Source organism: Hibiscus syriacus, unplaced genomic scaffold, assembly GCF_006381635.1.
Source record: "Hibiscus syriacus cultivar Baekdansim isolate YM2019G1 unplaced genomic scaffold, ASM638163v2 tig00112281_pilon, whole genome shotgun sequence".
Taxonomy (NCBI): Eukaryota; Viridiplantae; Streptophyta; class Magnoliopsida; order Malvales; family Malvaceae; genus Hibiscus; species Hibiscus syriacus.
This window is the reverse complement of record NW_024063292.1, coordinates 2569525-2588147: the sequence shown is the minus strand read 5'-3', so window position 1 is coordinate 2588147 and position 18623 is coordinate 2569525.

The following is an 18623-nucleotide window of genomic DNA, read 5'->3' as shown; positions in this document are numbered from 1 at the left end:
ACAGACTCAAATACTTTTGTTTCAAGAGAAATTGTCTTAAGAGAGACAAAACTTCGTTTCAAGGGAAACATACTCAAAGATTTTTTTTGCAAGAGAAAATGTCTCAAGAGAGACAAAACTTTTTTTCAAGGGAAACAGACTCAAATATTTTTTTTGTTTCAAGAGAAATTTTCTCAAGAGAGACAAAACTTTGTTTCAAGGGAAATAAACTCAAAGATTTTTATTTTAAGAAAAACTGTCTCAAGAGAGACAAAGCATTGTTTCAAGGGAAACAAACTCAAAGATTATATCTTAAGGAAGACTGTCTCAAGTGAGACAAAGTTTGTTTTTAGAAAAATAATCTCAAGTGAGATTAATTTTGTTTCAAGTGAAACAATTTCAAAATTTGTGTTTTAAGAGGAAATTGTATCAAGCGAGATGAATCTGTTTATGAAAAAACAACCTCAAGTGAGATTAAGTTTGTTTCAAGTAAAATAACTTTAAAATTTGTGTTCCGATAGAATTATCTCAAGCGAGATGAAATTTGTTTTGAGTAAAAACAATATCGAATGGTCGTGTCTTAAGGAAGATTGTCTCAAGTGAGACAAAGTTTGTTTTAAGAAAAAAAAATATCAAGTGAGATCAATTTTGTTTTAAGTGAAATAAATTCGAAATTTGCATCTCAAGGGAAAACTGTCTCAAGCGAGACGAAATTTGTTTTGAGAGAAATTGTCTCAAGCGAGACAAAATTTGTTTTTAGAGAAAACTGTCTCAAGCGAGACAAAATTGGTTTTTAAGAAAACTTGTCTATAGCGAGACGACACTTGTTTCGAGAGAAATACTCTCAAAGGCAATAGATAGTCTGCTTGTTCCTACATGTTGAGGAAATGCCTTCAGAAGATCTGATCGGTCACTTCAGGATGTTGAATCTGTAGATGACATTGTTTCTTCACGTTAGAGACATCTGGTCATTTTAGAACTTCTATTTCCTGAAAGATCAATAAATGATGCGTTTATGAATGACTATCTTGGATGTTATGATGGATGCCAAGATGAAGTTTATTTTATGAGTTTGATTTGATGAATTTTTGAATTTGTCCTCATGAGAGGGGAAAATGTCTTTGAGAAAGACAAAATTTCAAGTAAAATTTTTAAAAACTATCCTCATTAGAGGGAAAATCAAAGTCTTTATTGCACATGATGATGAATTTTTTATGCAAACATACAAATTCCATGAAACATGTATGTATGTGTTGATGTATATATATGTTGATGTATGCTTTTTTTATCAATGGTGGGAATGGTTGCATGAGCAATCTTCATTCTATCAATGATTTGGTTGTCTTCACTCTTTGTTTGTACCAGCATGCCTCTTAGCAAATCTTGACTCGTGACAATTTCTTCTTGCCCTAGCAAATTTTGCCATTGATGAATTTGGCTTCATTTGTCTAGACTGGTATAGCAGTATAACTTCCCTCATGATACCATCATCATCCCTGACATATGGTTTTAAAAAAAGAATCTATCATTTCAAGCTTATGAGATTGTGTTCGCACAGCCGTCTTGTAACAGGAAATCAAAGACCACTGCCTGGAGCTGGCCACCACAATAATTGATGGGATGTCAGACTACCCCGGAGGACCATGGGACATATCTATACCAAGGGTGATAATTGGAACCTTAGAAACAAATGGACTTGAATATGTTTGCTCAATTATTGACATCAAACTCAGTTTTCCAAGCTTTGCATTGATTTTTAAAAGCAAATTTGTAAGGTACTGATCATTGATCCTAGTTAGAGCCATACACTTGTATGACTAGGCCAAGCTCGGCAAGATGCTTAAAGATCAGAATTTTCTTATTAGGTAAAGCAAAAAGGAGAAACTGTGGAGCTCCATGAAATCTGGATGTTATCAAACATTTGGTAACTTGTTCATCCTTTCCTGTGGCTTCTGTCGAGATTTTTTAACCAAGAAAACTCTTTGCATGGCGTTTAGGGCATTTGTATAACGTTGCAAGGACACCGAAGAACAAAGCTCAGTATGAATATAAGTGGGATACTTTGGCTTGCCAACAATGATCACTACAACAATGCAATTGTATGTTGCGACAACAACCAAAATAGACATATAGTAAGCTCCACTGTCTCTGCTTCACCGTTTTCATTCTTCTCACATTTTTCTGACTAATTAATGTCCGCTCAATTTAATGATGTTGTACTCATGGATGATATGAGCCTCTAAAGATGCCCCAACATTCATCATTTCTTGCTTTAACACCGATTCTGATCTTTTTGTCTAAGAGCCACGTGTCAACTACCAACATTCACTCCAGAGAGGTTGTCTTGTTTGAAAATGTTTTTCTTCTTCTTTTTATTTTCAAAATTTTGAAAAATATCAAAAATAATTTTGAAAAAATATTGTCTCCTTCTAAGTTTCACAATTGAAACAAATCGTAAAACAAGAGTTCATCGAATATCAAAATAATCAACTGTTCTTTTAATCTTTCATAGCTGCAAATCTTTGACAAATATCAATATCGAAAGGTTGGTTTTGAGGTTAATTGCTTACACTTTGAGGTTTGTTTCATTGATTTGTCCCCATTCATTGTGAAAATTATGACATGTCGTTCTTTCTTTGTTTGGCATTTTAATCGGAGGCGGACAAAATGACACAACTAGCATAGTCAATTGCTAAATATTTTAGAACATTTCTGTTTTAGTTCTCTAAAATCTTCCATTTTTTTTCAAGCTTCGTAAGCTCCTCTAGCTAAGGTAGTGCAGAAATATCGGTCTAAAAATGAGATTTTTGAGTGCTCGTGTGAAGTTGACTATAACAGGTGTTCCTCAACTCTCTTAGTCCATATTCACCGAAACTCCTTATTTAGAAAATTTAATTTAATTTTCCATGGTCTGGCTAGCTGAATTCAGCTTTATTGTACATATATATCTTATAATTGCCTTTATTTGGCTAGCTGAATGATTCATGTCACAAAGTCTTTGACTTGACAATCACAGTGAAGCAAACACCGAATTGCCAAGTACCCGATCAATGTAATGGTTTGAATGTAATCTATTCATAAAGCTAGGGCTTTTGAGTTTCTTCTATAACCAATTGCTTTAGCAGAATATCTCAGTTTTATTGTGTATAAATATATATATATATATATTCTATATTCTAGGTATACGAATTCCATTTCTTAAGCTTGTCAAGAAGAACATGTTATAGTCTTGGTGTTTGTTGAAGGTCAGAAAATTTCATCGTTAGAGTTCAACTTCCAAGCAACTGACCTAAACTAGATTCACCTACTTGACCATTCCATCTGTGAAGATCATGATCATCATTGAACGTCATCAACGGAAGTAAGAACCAATTAACTTCACAATTTCATGAGCCAAATGCCCTATTTTGTCCGCTTCTGACATATACCTGAATACCAAACCCTTTGATTGCCTCTTCGTGTGAAGAGAAAACTAGTTAGGTCTCTGCAAGATAAGGGTATGTATTCTGATGGATATTCTAGAGTAGGCTTAGGGGTACTTGTTTTAAAAAGATTCAATCTTGTCATTTGTCAAAGATTTACAACTACAATTATTAAAAAGCTTTTAATTAAGATGATATTCAAGGAATTCCAAGATTTAAAATTTACTAACTGCTCATTTCTTTAGAAGGAAGCATTTTTTTTAAATGTTCAAACATCAAGTGACTTACAAACATTCAAACGTAAGAAGAAAAAGAAGTTCAAACAAGATGGACATGCTTTTGATAAACACAATAAAAATTCCTGATGAATGCCATAACTCACTCCTGATCAGAATGCCCCATCATTCATCAAACATCCATGCCCCGAAGTTGGATTAATTTGACTATTTTCTTGGATCATCCTATAAGGCTTAGTCCTACGACTGGCTGAGTAGGCTCCCACTGTATTGATTTCAGCTTCTTCTTTTACTTGTTATAATATTTCTTCTATTCTTAATGTAGTGTCACATGAACATGACCACTATCATCAAATCCTCCACTAAATAATTCCATGTTTTTATGAAAGATGCATGTGAAAATGTTTAAATAAATGCAATACATAATATAAATGCAAAAGGTATCGATTTCCAAAAGTAACCATTCTTAGAAAGAGTTCCATTCATCTAAAAGAGTTTTCATCTTTACAAGAGAGATCAATCTACGAATATGGTTTGACCCTTTTATTTAGCTTCATGATTTCAGTCATGATCCCAACAACTTTATCTTCTTTCCATAAATGACTCTGAAATCTAGGCGGTGAGTAGTTGAACACATCCTATGAATCGACCTCCCTCCAATCTACAACAATTATTCAAGGATCAGAAGGTCTCTGCTAAGACAACCGGTGCAGGATTTATACCTTTCTCAAATATGTCCAAGAAATCTAAAACAACAGCCTCCATGTGGAATAAAGTCTTTGGGAATACCATATATAGCCAAAGAAAAGGTGTCTAGTCTCTTATCTTTATCTATGTGCTCGAGTATCACCTTCTTGAGACAATGCCACGAAAAACATTCGCTTTCTCCTTTTTGGTGGATGTGTTCTACTATACAATTTGCCTATACCAGTAATCTTTACAAGTTTGCTTTTGAAGAATTGGACTTTCAGAGGTATGGAATAAATCATATCCACCTGGAGAGTTTCGAAGTTGAATAGAGTTGTATACTCTTCTATTGTTGACGTCAAACCTTGTGTATTGAATGTGGAGCATCTGTAAGCAAGATTCTAGAATCGGACCAAAGCTTTAATCAAAGGTTCCTCTATCTTTACATAAAGGAGGTGGACTATGTCGTCATATTTCTTATGAAACTTCTCCTTAGTAGCTACTATTCAGCTCTCCCAAATCTCTATCAACTCTTGTAAATCGTTCTGCTTGAAATTGACATTGACATCTATGGACGTCTGTGATACATAATCTCCTGGAAAAATGTCTCCTTTACTTTTTGTATTTCTTCATACCAAACTCGGACAACCGGATTAGGTTCTTCCTTGTTATGAGGACTCTTATCCATCTTAATTATCTCTATTCTACTATGATGATTAATCAGTTAATCAACATCTTCTTTTTATTTATGATGATCATGCAAATACCAAATAATAAACAATCAAACATAGAAAATGTGTCAGTATAAAAAATTCAAATATCAAGCAGATATTATTAAAAGGTAATTACAACACCTATCCACATGCTTTTCTACCATTATTAGGTTAAATCCTACCCAAAACATATTTTCTACCCCCATGCTTTATTCGAAAATAAAACCTAACCACATGTTTTATTTAGAAAGTAAAATAATACGAGTTAAGAAGAAATGCTTAGTGTCGTTTCTCCTTTGTGTAAACTTATTCAGATATCTAACAATGGACAGAGTTTCGACATGAATTTTATTAGGGTGGGTTACCGGGGCTCACTATATACGGTATTGGGTTCTAAGAAAAAGGTACTCGAATTGTCCATGTTGGTGCCTCCTTAGGCTGCCAAACCCTCAATCCTAGCCCATTACAGGCTCATGCAAATCGAGTTCAATTCGAGAGCATACATTCTCTTATGTCCATGTGGAGAAACAAATTATCTAATGTAGGCTAAGTATTTACCTCAACTTAAAAGTGACAAAGCTCGTAACTGAGCTTATGGTATGTAAATGCACGTGTTGTGTGTGAGGAGAAGCTCATAAACCTTTAAACATGACCAAAAACAACTCTTTCACAAGTCCCAAAAATATGTTCAAATCTGAAAGTCACTAAAGTCAAAAAATCAATTAGTTAAAATAAAATAATACATGATATGTTGAAACTCAAAATAAACAAATCGTAGATTAAATACAATTTAAGTTTGAAATTCCCAAGAATAAAAACAACGTATAATCGTTTATGGCCTGATTCTCTAAGTCCCCAGCGGAGTCGCCAAGTTGTCATAACATCTCCCTCAGGGATCCATTAGACTTGAAAAATTGGTAATTGGGGAAGGTGATGAAATATAATTTTGAAAACAATTTAATTTTGGAGTCGTCACAAACCTTTAAGTTATATAGGTCGAAAACCTTAAAAGAAAAAAAATGGTTTGCATTTTACCAAAAATTCATTTTTAAGAGTTCGGGAGTCGATTACGTGTGGGGAAGGGTGAGCACCCCCACAACGCCTAGATTTTGGTACCTAAACGATTATACGGTGTTTAAATATTTGGAATTACAAACTTGAAAATATATTTAAATTACGATCCTTCTATTCATTTGACTTTATTTAAAAAGTGTCAATTTTCAAAAATAATTCAAACAATAAATGCAGTTCGTCAAAAAGATTAAAGAGCCCAAAATATACTTATGGAATAAACCTATTTATTTAATTGAAAATTTATAATTATTTTTATAAGAGAAAATACATCATTTTGTACGAACAATCCTTGAAAATGCACTTCCTTTATAGTTCGGAGACTTTTTCATAGATTCCCCTCACAAAATGACATTATTTCACATTTTCCACACAAAAAACATTTGTGCAAAAAATCCTCGAAAAGATACATTCCCTTGTAGTTGGGAGATGTCTTCATAGATTTCCCTCACAATGAAATTTTCCCATTTACATATTTTAGAAAACAATGATGATTTATAAAAGAGGGTGTTGATAATTATTTAAATATGCACATAAATAAGGGACCAACATGCAAATTTTCTAAACTATCCATCAAGATTAAAAATACCATACAAATAAGAGGGTAAATAAATAAGACTGAAACATAAATATTAAAAATTATAGGCATGAAACATAAATATACCACCAACAAGTTCAGTGACTAAAATAAAATAACAGAAATTAAAGTGCCAAAATAAAAAATAAATAAAACATGAAATATAACATATCAGTGATTAAATTGAAAGTAATAAAACTAAAGTGCTAAAAATAAAATAAACAAAACATAGGGATTCAGGGACTAAAATGAAAAATGAGCATGAAGTAGAGGGACCTGGAAGAAAATAAACTAAAAAGTTAGTACTGAGAAGTAAAAAAGAAAAATCACTAAATCAGTCCCTAAGTATTAACAAAAAATTTAAACAATCACCGTACATGACCAAAATGTAAAACACGTAAAGGGAACAAACAGAAATTAAACCAAAAATATATAGCATGAATAAGAAATGGGTAAACTACAAAAGCTGTCCCTATAGGTGACCATTTTGTAAAAACACGCCAAACTTAGGGGGAACTAAGTGCAATTTCCCCTTAAGTTTTCTATAAATATAAACCTTTTCTTTTTTTAATTAATTTTAACTTTATTTTTTAATTATTTTTAGAGAGGGTCTCCCATCTCTCTAGAAAACCAGCGGGTGGCCGACCACTCACCTTCACCAGTCGTCGCGTTGCCGTAGCCTTCGATCGCTGATGGCCACCAAATTACACTGGGAGGTCCATCTTGGCCTCTCAGTCTCCGATCTGGGGTCGATTTATCGAGAATCAACCCCAAACTCTACGAATCTAGTCGAGACTGTTCGACATTCCTCTTTCCGATCTATCGCCATCCACCATCCAATCGTCCCAGTTTTCAAATATGTTGCTCGCCTCGTCGATGTGCTACTTCTCACCACTCGGATCTTGGAAAAGAGCCCCGACCGCCGACAAATATTCGGCTGAAGGTAACATTTCCCTTTTTCTTTTTTTTCTTTTTTTATTATTGCAAATATATATATATTATATATTTATATTTCGAACGAAAAGGAAAGAATCAGAAAATTTTTGCTCTAATTTTTGTTTTTATTGCTGAAAAAATAGGTCCTTTACATTCTTTTTTTGGTTGGGTTATATACCCAATTTACAGTAGTACTAGCTAAAAAATAAAATCTGACTTGGTTTTGTCTTTTGGTGGTGGAGTGATGGATGTTGCAGGGTATGGGCCACTGGCAGGGCAAGGCGGTGGCGTATGGAGGTGAGGCAACAGCATGGTGTCGGCAGAGTTGGCAAAATCCGGGTTTGAGCCGGATTGCTTGTTGGGTCGGTTGGGCTCCGGGTTTGGGCCGACTGATGTTGTTTGGGCTCCATTTTCGGGCCTACAAATTGTAATAATATAATTGTTAAAATAATAATAATAATAATTAATAATATTTTTTTAAGACCTGGACAAAAACGGGTATCTACAATTACATTGTCTCATTCAATAAGTCTGTCATTGTTCGATATGGGAGGTGGGCGATTAACAAATGGATGGTTCTCGGTCCCCATACCAGATGATGGAACAGACGGGCTTCTACTAGCATCAAGTGGTTCAACTTCACGATGGTAGGTTTTCTTAGGGTTTTTTATGATAAAGGAGAACATTAGGGTTTCTCTGTTAGATCAAACTTTCCTTTTATTTTTTTGATCTTTTCGTGTTTTGGTTGAATCTCATATCATAATTTACCTTTACTACATCTGGTGGAGGTGGAATCCATTTCTCAGCAACCGGTTGAAATTGAGTTTGTAGCTACTATTTTTCAAGGTAAAATCATGACATTGACCCTTAATCAGTAATATGATCTCATCACTGTTGAATTTTTGCCTTCATGCAATTTCTTGTTTCGAACACACCACAATGCCCATATGTTGATTAGTATTTTTGTGTGTTTCCCCGTTTTATGATTATCGAGCATCCAACTTAACCATTCTTTGAAACACCCTTGTAAACTCTAACTTGGCCAATGGTATTATAGCTTATTCGAAACCGAAATAGCTAGTGTGCATTCTGTAATTATGTGAAACCTAGATCCATAGGGGTTGGACATGAGTGACATTGAGGATTATTTGTTATATTCTTATGATACAGTACTTAGTTGGTAGGCACAAAGTTTTGACAGAATTTCCATGCTTGAATTTTAATTTTCGTTGACATTCGCAATTCAAATCTACTTGAATTTTAATTTGTTATATGCTTATGATACAATACTTAGTTGAATTTTAATTTCCGTTGTGATCCCAGCTTTGCTCCTAAGAAATCGGTCGAAGGAAAATATTTAGCTTGGAGAAATCTACTCACCAGTGAGCAGTGATGAAGGTTGATTGAGAATTCACCAGTCATGCTTAACTAATAAAGCAATGTTGAACTTCGCCAAATCGCTAAAACTCATACCTTCATCATCTTTAGAGTAACATAACTCTTCTGATCGACATCAATGGATCCCTCGATTTATCGAAATTTATCAACTGACCTAAATTGTCCCCATAAATCTTGAGCAACTTCTTCAACTCTCCGGCTACTCTCATCGTTGCTTCTTCGAATATCAAATAGTCATCCACCAATAAGAGGTGGGTTATCGTAAGTGTATACATGTTTATTCTTACTCCTAGCTATAGGTTCGAGTTTGCTACTTTCCGAAACAATAAAGACAGGCCCTCACTACATATGAAGAAAATATAGGGGCTTAATAGGTTACCTTGTCGTAAACCTCTCTGAGGGTGGAAAAGTTCTCCCAGTTTGCCATTTATTACTATCGAGTAGGTGATTGTCGAAACACATCTCTGAAATTTGGTGATCCAATCCCTTGAAAAACCTATTCTCCTTATCATGTGCCATAAGAATTCTAATTCTACTATATCATATGCCTTGCTCAAATCTAGTTTGAACGCAAAATAACCCTTCATTCCTTTTTTTTTTCTTTGCAAACGATTGTAGTAATTTATAAGCCATAATTATATTATCGGTTATCAATCTTATTGGGACAAACGCACTTTGGGCTTCATTGAAACAAAGGTGAAGATAGTCTTGCATCTTGTGAACCAACATTTTTGAAGCGATTTTGTATAACACATTGCACATGCTTATCAACCTGAACTTAGTAAGCCTGCTTGGTGTCTGAACCTTCGGTATTAGAACTATACGCATTCTGTTTATGTCCTCCATATTGTGGGTTCCGACTAAAAGACCAATACAGTAACCGATTATGTCTGGGTCAATTAGATACCAAAACCTTTGATAAAAAATTACACCTAAGCCATCTTCGCCCGAAGCTTTTAGCGGACTCATCTCTTTGACTACTCTTGTAACATCCTTAACAGTGAACGATCGCTGGAGTCTTTCATTTATTTCCTCCATTATACAATGTATGAAGTCAGAGGTAATCTCTGCGTTTACTCCTTCAAAGTTCATCGTGAAGATTTTTCTCAGGATAGTGTTTTGATAAAGTTTGAATGTCTTCCTCCTCCATAAATCGTTGTCACCTCTCGTCCTCTAATGTTGGAATCCGATTTTATCTCTTCATTTGTGACGTGAATTGATGGAAAAAATCTTGTGTTGTTGTCCCCGTTCTTCAGCCAGTTTGTTATTGTCCTATGTTCCCAATAAATTTCTTCTTTGTCCGCTTCCTCATTTAAATACAATTTTATGTTGGTTATTTCACCTACAATGTCCTCTGTAGGATCTGGCCCTATGAGTTCATCAAGTCTTCGTTATAAGTCTAACTCCGTTAAATGTTTCGCTTTCTGATTTTCTTGAAACCATTGATATAAACCTTCCCTAACCAGTTCTAATTTTCCCAACACCGATCCTGAGTGTGATTTCTAGATTCGTTCGACTTCCTTTACACAAGAGTCTTCCAATAACCAAGATGCTTCGAACTTAAAATGCCAATTTTGTTTTTTCTTTTCCCCTCCTTTATTATCAAGTAAAAGAGGACAATGGCCCAAAAATGAATGCGACAAGTGTGAGAGACTATGGAGAGAAAATAGTTCCCCCATGCGATATTAGCCACTCTTCTATCTAATCGTTCCCTGGTGTAGTTCTTAGCCCTTCTTTCTCGTTCCCAAGTGTACCATACTCTGTGAAAACCTATGTCTTCCGGTCCACTGTCTGTTAGAGCTCTTCGAAAGTATGTCGTTTGTCTCTCGTTTCTATCCAAACCTCCTTGCTTCTCATGTGAGTAAAGTATCTTATTAGAATTCCTTGTGACTACCCACGATTGTTAGAGCGTTTTGTTGAGTTGCCTCAATAAATCCTAGGATTCATGTCTTCTTCCCTCCTCCGGTGGTCCATAGAATCTGTAAATCTCCACGTAACTCCGACTTCATCATATATCATAACATCTACATGCAGTCTTGAGAAAGAACCGAGAGTGATATTATGTGTATTCCTCTAGGTTAGACACAATCCATCACTACTCCCAACCGAATCTACTTCAATTCCATTCATGAAACTTGTTGATCTCCTAATACTTGCCATTCTTGAACTCTGTAATTTAGTCTCAATAAGAAAAACTATAGAAGGAATGATGTCTCACAGCACGTGCCAAAGATGTCTTATCATCCGAGGATTTCCCAACCCCCGGATGTTCAACTTAGGATTTTCATTGCGTCTGACTAGCCTGGTGCATCATGCCTGTGGATATCTGGTTATTAACATTCGTAGAATCCTGCTGTTGTAGACTATAAACTTCCGAATGCGAGTGTCGCTGTCTTTTTAAGCCTTCCCCTTTATCCATTGGACTATCTTATTCTAACCTCTGTAAACTTCCTTGTGTAACTAAACTTGCTTTATACATGAACTCTGGCTGCTCGTCTCTCAGTTAGGGGCTTTTTAACCCCTTCTTTGGAACAATATGGCTTTCGGAGAAACATCCCATTGTGGTATGAGGTTCTTGAATTCTCTGTGTAGCTTCAATGGACATAAGTCCTCCCCCCATTCTGTTATAGATATACCTCATATTGGATGTCATGCATTCGTTAACATCGTCCTCATTGCTTGAAAATTAATCTGGCTTGTTTTCAAAAACAAACCCACCAAACAGTTTTCGAAGGAAATTGCGTTGATATCTCTATGTTGGACTATTTCCAAAACTTTCCCTTCATCATCGTTTATATTTAACTCAATCATGTTTTACTCCAAATCAATCATTGAACTATGTCATGGCCCTGGTTGAGAAATCAGAAATGGAAAAGGAGAAATTGGGGATTGGTGATGAGAAAATGGGGGAATTGAGGAAGGAGTTAGGGATTTCGAATTTGAAGGAGTTAGGGATTTAGAAATTACCTGATGCTTTACTAGATGATAGCGTGGATGATAAGAAGGGATGATGGTAACCGGGCTAAGGAGGGTAAATGGGCTGAAGAAGTCAACAGATTAAGTTGAGGTGGGCCATGGCTGAGCTGGACCTAAAACGGTTATATTGTTAGAATGAATACCAGCTGTCAATAAATAATTGGATAAGCTGAGTAATATATGGACTGTAATGGGAAAAAAACGAATTTTATGAATGAAATATTGAACTTCTTTCTGTAAACCTAATTTTCTTCTCTATTCTTTAAATCTTTTCTTGATATTTCAGGTGTAAACCTGACAATTGGTAATCAGAGCTAGGTTGTTGATCCCAGGAAATTTTCAAGTTGGGAAAGACAAAGAAAATGCAGAAGACTGGAATTGCAGAGGCATCAGATCAATCAGTGGAAGCTAAGAATGAAGAGGCCTTACCATCTTGGTGGGCTGAACAGAAAAGTGAGCTGGAAGAAAAGATTCAAATACTGGAAAATGGGATGATTGAGAATAAAGGATATTTACAGAGGATCTTGCAGATGGTGAGCCAGGCAGCTGAAGAAAATGAGTCACCTTTGTCTGATAAGGGTCGATTGAAAACAGCTGTGAATCAAACCAAGATGGAAGGTAAGCATCCATGCTTAATAACAGCCCTTAATGAGCATGAGAAATATACATATAAGCAAGATGAACCTGGAATATTATCATCTAAACCTACTGTCATTCCTCAACATAATGAAAGTTCACTTAAGGATACTATAGAGGTGCAAAAGTTGAAAATGGGAGGAAATACAGTGGATTTGGGGGAGTCATCTATTGGTGGAGATGTTCAGTCAAACTATGTTTTTAAGCCTAAAATTGAGATTCAAATGTTTGATGGGACAAATCCGAGAGGGTGGGTAAGAAAATGTCAAAAGTACTTTTCTATCTTTAAAGTACCTGAATATCAGAAAGTGGAATTAGCTACAATGTATCTCACTGGGAAGGCTGAAACTTGGTTTGATGGTTACATAGCTCAGAAGCATAAGGTGAATTGGCATGAGTTTACAGCAGATATATGTCATAGATTCTGTGATCAGAATTGTAATGATATTGTTGAGGAATTTAATAAGCTGACCCAAAGACATTCTGTAGAAGACTATCATGAGAAGTTTGAGGAATTGAAATCTTACATGCTGCAGTATAGTCCATTTTTGGAGGAAGGGTATTTTATTTCCAGTTTTTTGAGTGGATTGAAGGAGGAAATCAAGCATAGGGTAAAAACTCATAATCCAACTACTTTGGTTACTGCTTTTAGATTAGCAAAACTGGTTGAGTTAACTTTGGAGGTAGAAAATAGGAAGTTGAGGTTTCAACCTAGAGTGGCATCTAATGGATAGAGTTCCATCCACAAACCTCTTAATACTACCTTGATTCAACTATAAAAAGGAGTTGCTCAGAACGCTAATTCAAATAGACAATCTTTGGTGGAGTATAGAAGAACACATGGACTGTGCTACAAATGTGGTGAGAAGTTCAGTCCAGAACATCAATGCAAACTCAAACAGTTGAATTCAATGGAGGAGATAGAGGATGCAGGAGAGTTTGAGAATGTGGAACCAGAACATAATGAGCTCAAGGAAGCAAACTATGGGGAGGGAGATCTGAAAATATCTATAAATGCAATAACAGGTAACACATGTTATAATACCTTAAAGATTCAAGGTCATATAGCAGGGAAACCACTGAACATCCTAATAGACAGTGGAAGCACTCATAGTTTCATAACTGGGTAGTGGTCTAAAGGAGGAGTAGAAGTAGAGCTGACTCATCCCTTAACCATTACAGTTGCTAATGGAGAAAAATTATACAGTTCAACTATGAGTAAGAATTTAAGGTGGAGGATGCAAGGTTCTCAATTTGAACATGATTTCATAGTTTTAGCTCTGGAAGGGAGTGATATGGTGTTAGGGGTGGCTTGGTTGAGAAAATATAGTCCATTACTGATGGATTTTAATCACATGACTTTGAGCTTCCAGAAGGAAGAGAAAGAGGTTACTTTAAAAGGAGGACAGAGTTCATCTACCGTTAGATTGATATCAAACAGTAAAATGCAGAAGTTGATGGGAAAAAAATAATGATCTAACAGGGGAAATTTTTATGTTGAGTGGGGAGGTTAGTCATGAAGTGGTACCTGATGAGCTAAAAAGTTTATTAGAGGAATACTTGGTTGTTTTTGAAGAACCAAAAGGAATGTCACCCCCAAGAGAACATGACCACTCAATCAAATTAAAAGAAGGTGCAGAAGCAGTGAATATCAGACCCTACAGAATGCCTTACCATCAGAAGTCAGAGGTTGAAAAACAAGTCAAAGAAATTTTATCTTCTTCTATAATTCAGACCAGTAAAAGTCCATTTGCCTCACCATGTTTGTTAGTTAAGAAGAAGGATGGAAGTTGGAGGATGTGTATAGATTATAGGCAATTGAATGCCTTAACTATAAAAAATAAGTTTCCAATTCATGTGGTTGAGGATTTGTTGGATGAGTTGACCGGAGCAGCTTATTTTTCTAAACTGGATTTGAGATCAAGGTATTGGCATATTAGAATTACTCCTGAAGATATTCCTAAAACAGTCTTTAGGACTCACCATGGCCACTTTGAGTTTAAGGTTATGCCTTTTGGGTTGACCAATGCACCAGCAACTTTTCAGGCATTAACGAACAAGTTATTTGAGCCATATCTAAGGAAATTTGTACTGTTTTTTTTATGACATACTCATTTACAATTTGGATTTGGAAATTCATACCAAACACCTCATGACTGTTCTGGAAATTTTAAAACAGAATCAGTTATTTGCAAAGAGAGCCAAGTGTTTCTTTGGTAAAAAAGAAGTGGAGTATCTGGGCTATATAATATCTAAGCAATGAGTAGCTACTGCAGCAAAAATTCAGGCTATGCAGCAATGGAAATTGCCAAAAACCTTAAAATCTCTAAGAGGATTTCTTGGCTTGACATGATATTATAAGAGATTTATAAAGGGTTATGGGGAGATTGCTAAACCTTTAACTACCATGCTTAAAAAGGACCATTTTCAGTGGTTAGAGGAGAGCAGAACTGCCTTTGAACTTTTTAAGACTGAAATGTGCCAGGCTCCTGTTTTAGCATTACCTGATTTCACTAAAGGTTTTTGCTTGGAGACAGATGCAAGCTCTAAGGGAATAGGAGCAGTTTTATCCCAGGATGGTAAACCAGTGGCTTATCTTAGTAAGGCATTAGGACCTAAACAATTGGATCTGTCCATATATGAAAAGGAGTACTTGGCTATACTCATGGCCATTTCTAAGTGGAGGCATTACTTAGAAGGGGGTTCTTTTATTATAAAGACAGACCATGAGGCCCTAAAGCATTTACTAGAATAGAAATTGACTACTTCTATACATAAAAAGGGACTTACAAAATTATTAGGACTGGATTATATTATTCATTACAGAAAAGGCAGACACAATTTGGCAACAGATGCCTTATCCAGAAGAGATGATGATGTGGGGGAATTACAACAGTTAACAGCTACTGTTGTTATTCCAACCTGGGTTCAGGAGGTTGAGCAGAGTTACCATAATGATTCAGTGGTAGCAGAAATGATCACTAAATTAGTTGTTCCTACTCATGATGCAACAAAATGGTCTTACTCAAAAAGTGTCCTAAGGATTAAAGGTAAAGTTTATATTGGACAAACAGGTTCCCTAAGGAAGCAAATTATAGAAGCTATACATGATTCTCCCCAAGGTGGTCACTCAGGGATTCAAGCTACCTATCACAGGGTGAAGTCTTACTTTTATTGGAAAGGGATGAAGAGGATGATTAAAGATTATGTACAACAATGTGACATTTTCCATAGGATTAAAGATGAGCATATCTTAAAACCAGGGTTGCTTCAACCATTACCCATTCCCCAACAAGCTTAGGAATTTGTTACTATGGACTTCATTGAGGGACTTCCAACTTCTAACAGGTACAACTGCATACTGGTTATTATTGATAAGTTTACTAAGTATGCAGATTTCATACCCCTGGTGCATCCATTTACTGCAGCAGAAGTAGCTAAAGTCTATTTGGATCAGGTGTATAAACTACATGGGCAGCCAAAAATAGCTTTATCTGACAGGGATAAAATTTTTACAAGTCTTTTCTGGACTAAACTACTTAAGCTGTTGGAAACTCATACTATAACTTACCATCCAGAAACTGATGGTCAAACAGAGAGACTAAACCAATGTTTAGAACAGTATTTAAGAGGGATGTGTTTTATGAAACCAACTAATTGGAGTAAGTGGATGTCCCAAGCAGAATGGTGGTATAATACCAGTTTCCATACTGCTCTGGGAACTACTCCATTTACAACCTTATATGGGTATATTCCTCCTACCATGACATGGTCAACAGAAACAAAAGTAGCAGATGTACAAAAATGGCTACAGGAAAGAGATAACATGAATACAGTCCTACAAGATCAGCTTGACAAAGCACAACAACGTATGAAGCATTATGCAGATAATAAGCGCAGTGACAGAATGCTACAAGTACGAGATCAAGTTTACCTCAAGCTACAGCCATATAGACAGACATCAGTGGCATTAAGAAAAAACCTCAAGCTGTCAGCCAGGTACTATAGACCCTACAAAGTCACAGAAAAGATAGGGTCAGTGGCTTACAAATTACAGCTGCCTGATAAGTCGAAAATACATCCTGTTTTCCATATTAGCCTGTTGAAAAAGAGAATTGGAGATAAAGTAGTGATCTCTCGAGATCCACCGGAAGTTAATGCCAAGGGACAACTTCGCGTTTATCCTCACCTGATATTAGACAAACGAATCGTGAAAATGAACAGCAAAGCAGTTACTCAATTGTTAATTCAGTGGATTAATTTGGGACCGGAGAATGCTACCTGGGAGGATTTTAGTGTTCTAAAATCGCAGTTTCCTGACTTCGATCCTTGGGGACAAGTATCGGCTGAAGAGGGGGGTATTGTCATGGCCCTGGATGAGAAATCAGAAATGGAAAAGGAGAAATTGGGGATTGGTGATGAGAAAATGGGGGAATTGAGGAAGGAGTTAGGGATTTCGAATTTGAAGGAGTTAGGGATTTGGAAATTACCTGATGCTTTACTAGATGATAGCGTGGATGATAATAAGGGATTATGGTAACCAGCTAAGGAGGGTAAGTGGTCTGAAGAAGTCAACAGATTAAGTTGAGGTGGGTCATGGCTGAGCTGGACCTAGAACGGTTATATTGTTAGAATGAATATCAATTGTCAATAAATAATTGGATAAGCTGAGTAATATATGGACTGTAATGGAAAAAAACGGATTTTATGAATGAAATATTGAACTTCTTTATGTAAACCTAATTTTCTTCTCTATTCCTTCAATCTTTTCTTGATATTTCAGGTGTAAACCTAACAAACTAGTGCTAATACTTTCCGGTCTTGAGGAATTATCTTCTGAATGCAAGAAAATTGAAATCAAAATTCAAGATAAAAACCTTAATACAACCAGTCGGTCGAAAGAAAAAAAAGGCAAAAATCCTAAAATTTTAAATTTAAGTCATGAAAAATATTATGTATCATTATAGATTCTTAAATATTTTTAAAGGTCAATGTCTTGTATTTTTTTATTTTACCTTTTCACCCCCACTAAGTTGACCTATTTTAATGAAACGAGACAAAGGATTATTGAAAGCTGAACTATTATTTTCACACTAAATGCCTAGTTGGGGTTTATCACTTATGCGAATTCGATTCTAACACGTGCATTTAGTGTTAAAAATAATAGTTCATCTTTCAATTTTCACTCCACTAAGTTTTACCGGGAATGTCTCAGGAAAGGCGGGTTAATATACGGCTAATATACAGCATTACCGGATACATTAAAATGTATTTAATAAATTCGGTTTAGCGGTACCTATTATGTTGACAACTAATAATGTTTTAGGTAGAAAATATGAAAAACTATTAAAAAATTTGGTAACCGGTAAACTTTGGTTATCGGTAAGTATCTATCCTTTTTATAAAAGTGTCCATACTTTTAACATATCAAGTAAATTTTACCGGTTTTGTCATAATGAATCTGGTTTTGTCATATTTTTACCTGTTATATTGTAAATTATCTATCCTTTTTATAAAAGTGTTCATACTTATTTCACTGTGAAAATATATTTATTATTATCTTTAGTTAATATTGTTAAATTTAAAATCTAAATAATATTTTATAAAATATCAAAACAATCAAATAATTTTTTGTGTAAATGAAATTATTAAATTAATATTGTAGGTGGAAAACATGAAACACTATTAAAAAAATTGAAACATAAATTACATAACTTTCAAAAAAGTATATATCATTTTTATAAAAGTGTCCATACTTATTTCACTGTTGAAAACATATTTATTATTATATTTGGTTAATATTGTTAAATTTAAATTCTAAATAATATTTTATAAAATATCAAAACAATAAAATAAAATTTTGTGTAAATTAAATTATTAAATTAATATTGTAGGTGGAAAACATGAAACACTATTAAATAAATTGAAACATAAATTACATAACTTTAAAAGCAGTTATAAATCCTAAAAAGTGTCGATACTTTTAAAAATA